Below are 6,897 nucleotides of genomic sequence, written 5' to 3' on the forward strand. Positions count from 1 at the left end.
CCCCCGACCCTGACCACCAAACCTTTGAAATTTGTCTGAGCCAAACATTTGACCCAGCCCCTACCAGAAATGTATTGATTTCTCCATCTCTACTACTTAGCAACCCAAGGCCTCACATCCCTCAACTCTGCTCAGGAGGAGAAGGAGGAGACAACAAAGAGTAGCACCTGCTCTGGATCAGGACCAGATGAGTTTCAGAAAGATTTCTCCAGCTACCCACCTGCTCTGTACATGCAATCCATACATGCAATTCTGTACACAGTTGAAGAAGCAGAGAGGCTGTGCTTTTCCTGGAAGGCACTTGCCAAGCAGAACGAATCCTGCAAACCACCCAGGTGCTTCAGACAAAGGCAAATGTCTTTCACTGTTTTAGCCAACCCAGTGAAATTCAAAACAGATCAGCATAACATGACTTGGGGCCACCTGAGAGTGAGCTCTTCCTGCTTTCTCGGCCATGGACCATCCATAGCTCTCTGACTTCCACTCATGGCTGGCTCCACACAAAGGAAGCCATTGCTAAGCACTTCTCATTACATTTGCTGTGTCCCTGGATGGCTGTCCCTGCAGCTTTAAGATATTGGTTTCTCCACTCCTGACCTCGGCGGACTCTTTCAAATTCAGCTTGTGTCTCTGCTAAGGGACACGGAGCGATAAGAAGCTAAAAGCTGCTTTGATAAACCAAGCACGTTAATAAGCCTGACATCTCTCTCCCTCCCTCCCTCATTCTTTCTGTGCGGGGAGGGGGGAGAGTAGGAAATGTTGTTTATCACAGATGCTTTTAGAGGGCTTACGCAGGAGATGTGGAAGGAGCTCTGAGTGAACAAACCCTCCTCTTTGATAAAGGAAATGCCAAGATTTCGAGCCTGGAGTAAGCTTATTATGGAACATGTTGTCTGCCTCATGCTTTTTCGTTTAAGGGAAGGAAATGTTTCAAATTGATCTCCAGGGATTTTCTTTCTGCTCTCCCAGATGTTTGGGGCCAAGAAATCTGGGATGATGAACAACAAAAATCCACCCCATTTTGTAGGACTGAAATTAATAGTGCATAACTTGATTATCATACTATTTTTAGCTTCACACACACACACACACACACACACACACATATCATAGAGTAGTAGAGTTGGAAGGGGCGTATAAGACCATCAAGTCCAACCCCAGGGTGCGTGTGTGTGTGTGTGTGTGTGTGTGTGTGTGTGTCTACAGAACCGGAGGGCAACTCTGAAGTCTTCTAGACCAACAACCTGCTGATACATGAGATCCACAGCAACAGCATCCCTGTTAGGGGCCCTTCACCCTCTGCTTAAAATCCTCCAATGAAGAAGAGTCTACCATCTTCTAAAGCAGTCTATTCCATGGTGGAACAGGTAAGTACCATGTTACAGAAGTTATGGAGACATTTTTATCCCCCTCTCATAATACTAGAACCCAAAAGGGATCATCCCATGAAGCTGATTGGTGGGAGATTCAAAACAGGTAAAATGAGATCTTTCTTCACAGAAAGCATAGTTAAACTACAGAATTCACTACCACAAGATATCTGGATGGCTGGATTTGGCATTTTCATGGAGAAGGTGATCAATGGTTACTAGTCATTAGGGATGTATGGGAAATTTGTTTCAGTGTGTTTTTGATCAGGATTTACCCAGTTTGCACCTTCTGGACTGAACACAGGCTCAGATGCAAACTGCAGTTGAAGTGCATACATTTCTGAGGTTGCAATGTGATTCATGGACCACCAAAAAAGAAAAAAGCATTTGATAGCATGCTTACATTTGAAAAAAAATGTGCATGAAACAAAGGTGTACTTTTGAAAAATGTGCACAAATGTGTTTTAATCAAGGGGAGAAGAACGTATACTTTTCAAAGATGCACACAATGGATGTGTACATTTGGAAAAATGCACAACAATATACATCTGAAAAGGGAAAAACAAAATTTGTAATTTGATATGCACTCAAGTTGGAATGAGCTTCCAGATGGCTGGCTGGGAAATGCTGGGGGTTATAGGACATTTCTCTGTCTAAGTACACATAGGATTCTGCCCTAAATAACTCTATCATTGTTCTCTAAGGTCCCTGTTATATGTAAAACTCTCATCAGCTCCCACTAGTGGGGTTGCATTTTATTGATGCCATTCAGACCTCCAAAACCCTGGATGGACAATGAATGGAGCCAAAATAACTTTCTACCCTTTCTCACTGTGTGATTTTACAGCATTCGAAGGTTATGTCCCTCCTCACGGTCTTCTGTCTGTCAGTGAAGAATTGGCTAAGGCCTTCCATGAAACTGGCCATGAGTGCAAACCTCTTCAACATACCTGAGAGGCCCAACAGAGAAAACATCCCACTCCACCACACTCTCATAGCTAATCTGGGACAGTGTGTGGCATGAGAAACCAAGAGATCATGACTGCCTTTCTACATAATTGGAGTTGCTATGGCAGAGGTTTCCTGATGGGTCATCAAGTGGTGATCATTATCATTGTGCATTTCCACCTGCATGAAAGTGGGACAACATACATTGTCAAAAACAACAACAATTTGTCAAAAACAAATGAAGCAGTGGAGGAGGAGGAGACAAAGATGATGAAGGTGACGAAGACGACAATGACAACGAAGACGATGACAAAGATGAAGACAAAGACAAAGACAAATGTTAAAATCCAATGAAAGTGAAGTCAAACTAATATATTAAGTCTTGTTGGGTTTTAACATTTGTTTTGAAATTTTGATTTCATTCTTATCGTTACCACTATTACCACTACTACCACTGTGCTTATTGGATTTTAACATTTATATGGAAAACATTACTATTGCTATTATTAGCATTATTAGGTTTAATTTTTGTTTTGAAAATATTATGTACCATCACTAGTACTTCTGTTGGTTGCTGACATGAGTTTTGTTGTAAAGTGGTGACCGAGGAGCAAATCATTTCCATTCGCAGAGATGTGATCAGCTGGTAGTAGGCTGGGACTGTAGAGCGGGAAGTCTTTATTCTTCATTGCTAGATGCTGCACAATTCCACAGCAGGCTTCATCCAAGACAGGCTTCCAGAACCTCAGCCCAGGAGACCAAATCCAACCTGCCTGGGGTTCCAATCTGGTTAGGCTGACCATATTTTCTTGAGACAAAAATGGGATATTGGGATGACAAAAATGGGATGAGGTTATGTAATATTCTGTATTCATGAAAAACCACAATATAACAAAAAAAACTGCAGCTCCCTTTGTGGTCTCTCAGGCTATAAGAGACCTAAAAACCAACCTAAACTCACTGCAAAAGAACATGGAAAGGGGCACAAATGAATAACACTAATTTATTGCATATACACAAAAAAAACCCACTCATAAATATACATATATAAATACTTATAAAATATCACATGAGCAGTAAATAAATCTGTATGGCATACCACACTGAACACTCTAAGGCAGGACTGCGGTGGCCAGACTGCAAAAAATCAAAAACATACACCAAAAAGAAAAGAAAAGAAAAGAAATGAACACCCTGACTGATGTCCCACCGGAGAATTCCGCTGTAATAAACAAATAGCTAATAGCCTGTTCAACCAAAATATGAGTCTGGAAAGTCTGAATCAAACTGAATGTAGGGCAGAAAGAATCTCTATGGGTGGAATGGTGGTAGAAATAACAGTAAGACTCACCTTCCTGGCTCTCACACGCTGAATGGGGCTTAGCGGCCGCCTCTTGAATTCCCCGCCACTGCAGACAAGCAAGGGGGCGGCATCTGATCGTCGCTAGCTCAAGAAGCCTGGCCCTGGCTGGATAAAGGAAATGGAACTTTCTCTTTTGTCACACTTGTCATGTTACTGCATGCATTGATTAGCACAGAGCCTTATGATAAATGCATTCAGTTTTTTACAAAAAATTACAAACGGGACAAAATTGACATTTATATTAAAACGATGGGATGGTTGGGAAATATGAAAAAAATGGTACTGTCCCATTTAAAACAGTGCATATGGTCAGCCTAAATCTGGTTTCGGCTTCCGCAGATGGCCACTCTCTCTTCCTCTGGCCCCACCTCTCTTCCCCAACCATTGATTTTTGGTGGTTTCCCAGCTCTTCTATCCCTCCCTCCATTCCATAAGGTTGAAATGCCTCTCCTAAGGCTCAGCTACTGGAAGTAAGATCTTTACGCGGAAATATGCTGGTATTTTGGCCCTGCCCTTTTTGCCTTTGGCCAGACCAACCACTAGAACACAGGACCCAGGAGCTTCTCTGAAATGGAATTTGGCTCGAGGGCTGAAAGATGTTCAACACCCCTGCTCCAAGAAGAGACCCATCATGGCGAAACCGCCCCGTGGTTTTATTTGTTTAAACACAGTGTTAAGGGTTTATAGCTTCTCCATACATTGTAGGTTGCCTGATGGGTAGGTGAGAATGTATGGAATGGTGTGAGTGGCTGAGTGCCTGGGGCCGTGTGATTAGACAGTGAGGATGCTGGTGGGAGGGGGAGTTAGAGAGGAGAGAGAGAGGGAGTTAAGAGATGGAGTTGGAGGATAGAAGAGGGATAAGGAGGGAGAGAGGGATTTGATCTCTTAGATAAAACATCTCCTGGGGATAGGGAAAGGTGGTTAGTGGTTTGAGGCCTTAGTTTAGCATAGGTTAGATTAAGAGACATTTTTAAAGTTCAGTCTGTATAATAATCTAAATAAATTATTTTCATTCCTTTACATCAAATCTGCACTGAAGGCTTCATCACACTACTTATACTTAACCTAGGGAGAAGTTTAAAAAGGGCACAACTCTCACACACAATTATACTCTAAGAAAATAAAGGAGTATAAGAAATGTGGTACAAGGTGGAAACGTGAGGTGGGTGGGAACAACCTGCCTAGGTGGACGCAAAGACAAACCCCAAACGTCTTAGGAAAACAGAAAGAAGCTGCCCTACTACAACACTTGCCGATGGTGAGCAAGTGTTGTAGCAATGTCTGGAGAAGTTCTCCTCCCCCTGTGGAAATTTGGTGAAATTGTATCCCCATTTTTTTCTGCCTACAAATAGGAGGGAGAATTTTGAGAGGCCATTTACTAGGGATGTACAGATTCACCACTGTCTGTTCCAGTGAGGAATCCATGGTGGGGGAGGCGATCTGTTCCTCCCCCCCAGAATCCTCCAGAGCAGTTCCGCTCCACTCGGATTCTGGGGCGGGGAAACTGGTTTGGGGGCACTTACCTTCCCTCCTGCCAGCCAGAGCTGTTCACCTCCTCCTTGTCCCTGCCAATTGCCATGTCTTTAAAAAAAAAATGGCAATACGGAGGATGTGCCCATAGACTTATACGCAAAAAGAGTCATGAATCTTGCATATAAGTCTATGTGTCCATAGGCTTATATGCAAGATTTACCACTCTATTTTGCATATAAGTCTATGGGCACATCCTGCTATGGACACGTAGACTTATACACAAGTTTCATGACTCTATTTGCGTATAAGTCTATGGGCACATCCCCCCGATCGCCTTTTTTTTTTTTTTAAGACATGGCAATCGGCAGGGACAGGGATGAGGTGAACAGCTCTGGCTGGCAAGAAGCAGCCCAGTGCCGTTCAGCCTCCAGTTTAGGGATGTATGAAAATCACTTACCTTTCACGGATTATGCTGATGGGGGGGAGGCGCTCCGTCCCTCCCCCCGGAATCCTGGATGGGGCGGGGAGGCGCTCTGTTCCTCCCCCCCCCCCTGGAATCCTGGCCGGCTGGCTGTGCTCCGCAGCGATTCTGCGGAGCCGCCAGCCGGCTCCACCAGCAGCCGGACATCTGGCCGCTGGCTAGCAGGGACGCAAATGGTGGCGGCTGTAGCCGCTGCTGTTTGCGTCCCTGCAGTCAGCCGTGATAGGCTACGTAAACATTTACATAGCCTATCACGGTGTTTTTTTTTAAATCTAGCCATGATAGGCTACGTAAATCTTTACGTAGCCTATCACGTGTTTATTTTTTTAAACTGGAAATGGCAGCAGCGGCAGCCAGTCGGAAGACCAGCCGCCGCCGAACCGCCACTGAACCACCACCAGAGCCGCCGCCGGAGCTGCCGCCACGAGGAAGATCCGCCCAAGGTAAGTCCCGTCCCGGGGGGTGGCGGGGGGGTGGCGGGCCGCCCAAGATCTGTGGCAGAACTTTCGTACATCCCTACTCCAGTTGTCCTGGAGTAGAGGTAAGTGGCCCCGATCCACTGTGGATTCCTTAGGCCGGATTCCAAAGAATCCTGCCTCATTTGAATCTGCAGCGGATTTCTCTGACATCCCTACCATTTATACACACAGCTGCAATCAGAACAGAGCCTTCCACACTGGATTTTCTACTTCTTTGAAAGTTGTAACACCTGAGAGAGTGCTGATAGATGATGATGATAATGATGATGATAGATAGATAGATAGATAGACAGATGATAGATAGATAGATGATAGAAAGATAGTTGACAGACAGACAGACAGACAGACAGACAGACAGACAGACAGACAGACAGACAGGCAGATTCTATGATTCTATGATTCTAAGATGGGAAAAGATGCAAATCTGAGGTGGGTGGGAACATCCTGCCTAGGTGGAAGCAAAGGGACCATCTTGAGGGACAGTAGGCTGGGTGAAGAGAGGAGGTGTTTCATCATACTCACCCTCCTCTTTGGGCTATACAAAGTCTAAGTACTAAATATTACACCGAAGGTTTTGGTGTTGTTATTGTTGTTTTTGTTTGTTGTGTTTTGTTTTTTTATGACCCTTATTCTATTCCTTAAGCTCAACTGGGCTGAAGGAAGGCAGAGGCGAACGAGGGGTGCTTTTCATGAAGAGCTTCAGCAATCTCCAAAACTCCCATCTCTTTAGGTGACTTTCCAACTGTTGTACTGAACATCCACCCAAAAGATGAACAAGGGGGC

General features: G+C 44.5%; 1 long non-coding RNA gene across 1 annotated transcript; it reads right to left on the reverse strand.

Moving 5' to 3' along the window:
* Positions 1-1,812: 1,812 nt before the first annotated feature.
* Positions 1,813-5,858, reverse strand: LOC146335733 (uncharacterized). The gene is made up of 3 exons (XR_014785883.1): positions 5,612-5,858; positions 3,670-3,786; positions 1,813-3,126 (listed from the first exon to the last, which is right to left on the reverse strand). It is a non-coding gene; the product is annotated as an uncharacterized LOC146335733 (long non-coding RNA).
* Positions 5,859-6,897: the final 1,039 nt, after the last annotated feature.

The sequence above is a fragment of the Heloderma suspectum genome, chromosome 14, assembly GCF_057233095.1.
Source record: "Heloderma suspectum isolate Gila_16-S chromosome 14, 16-S_ref, whole genome shotgun sequence".
NCBI lineage: Eukaryota > Metazoa > Chordata > Lepidosauria > Squamata > Helodermatidae > Heloderma > Heloderma suspectum.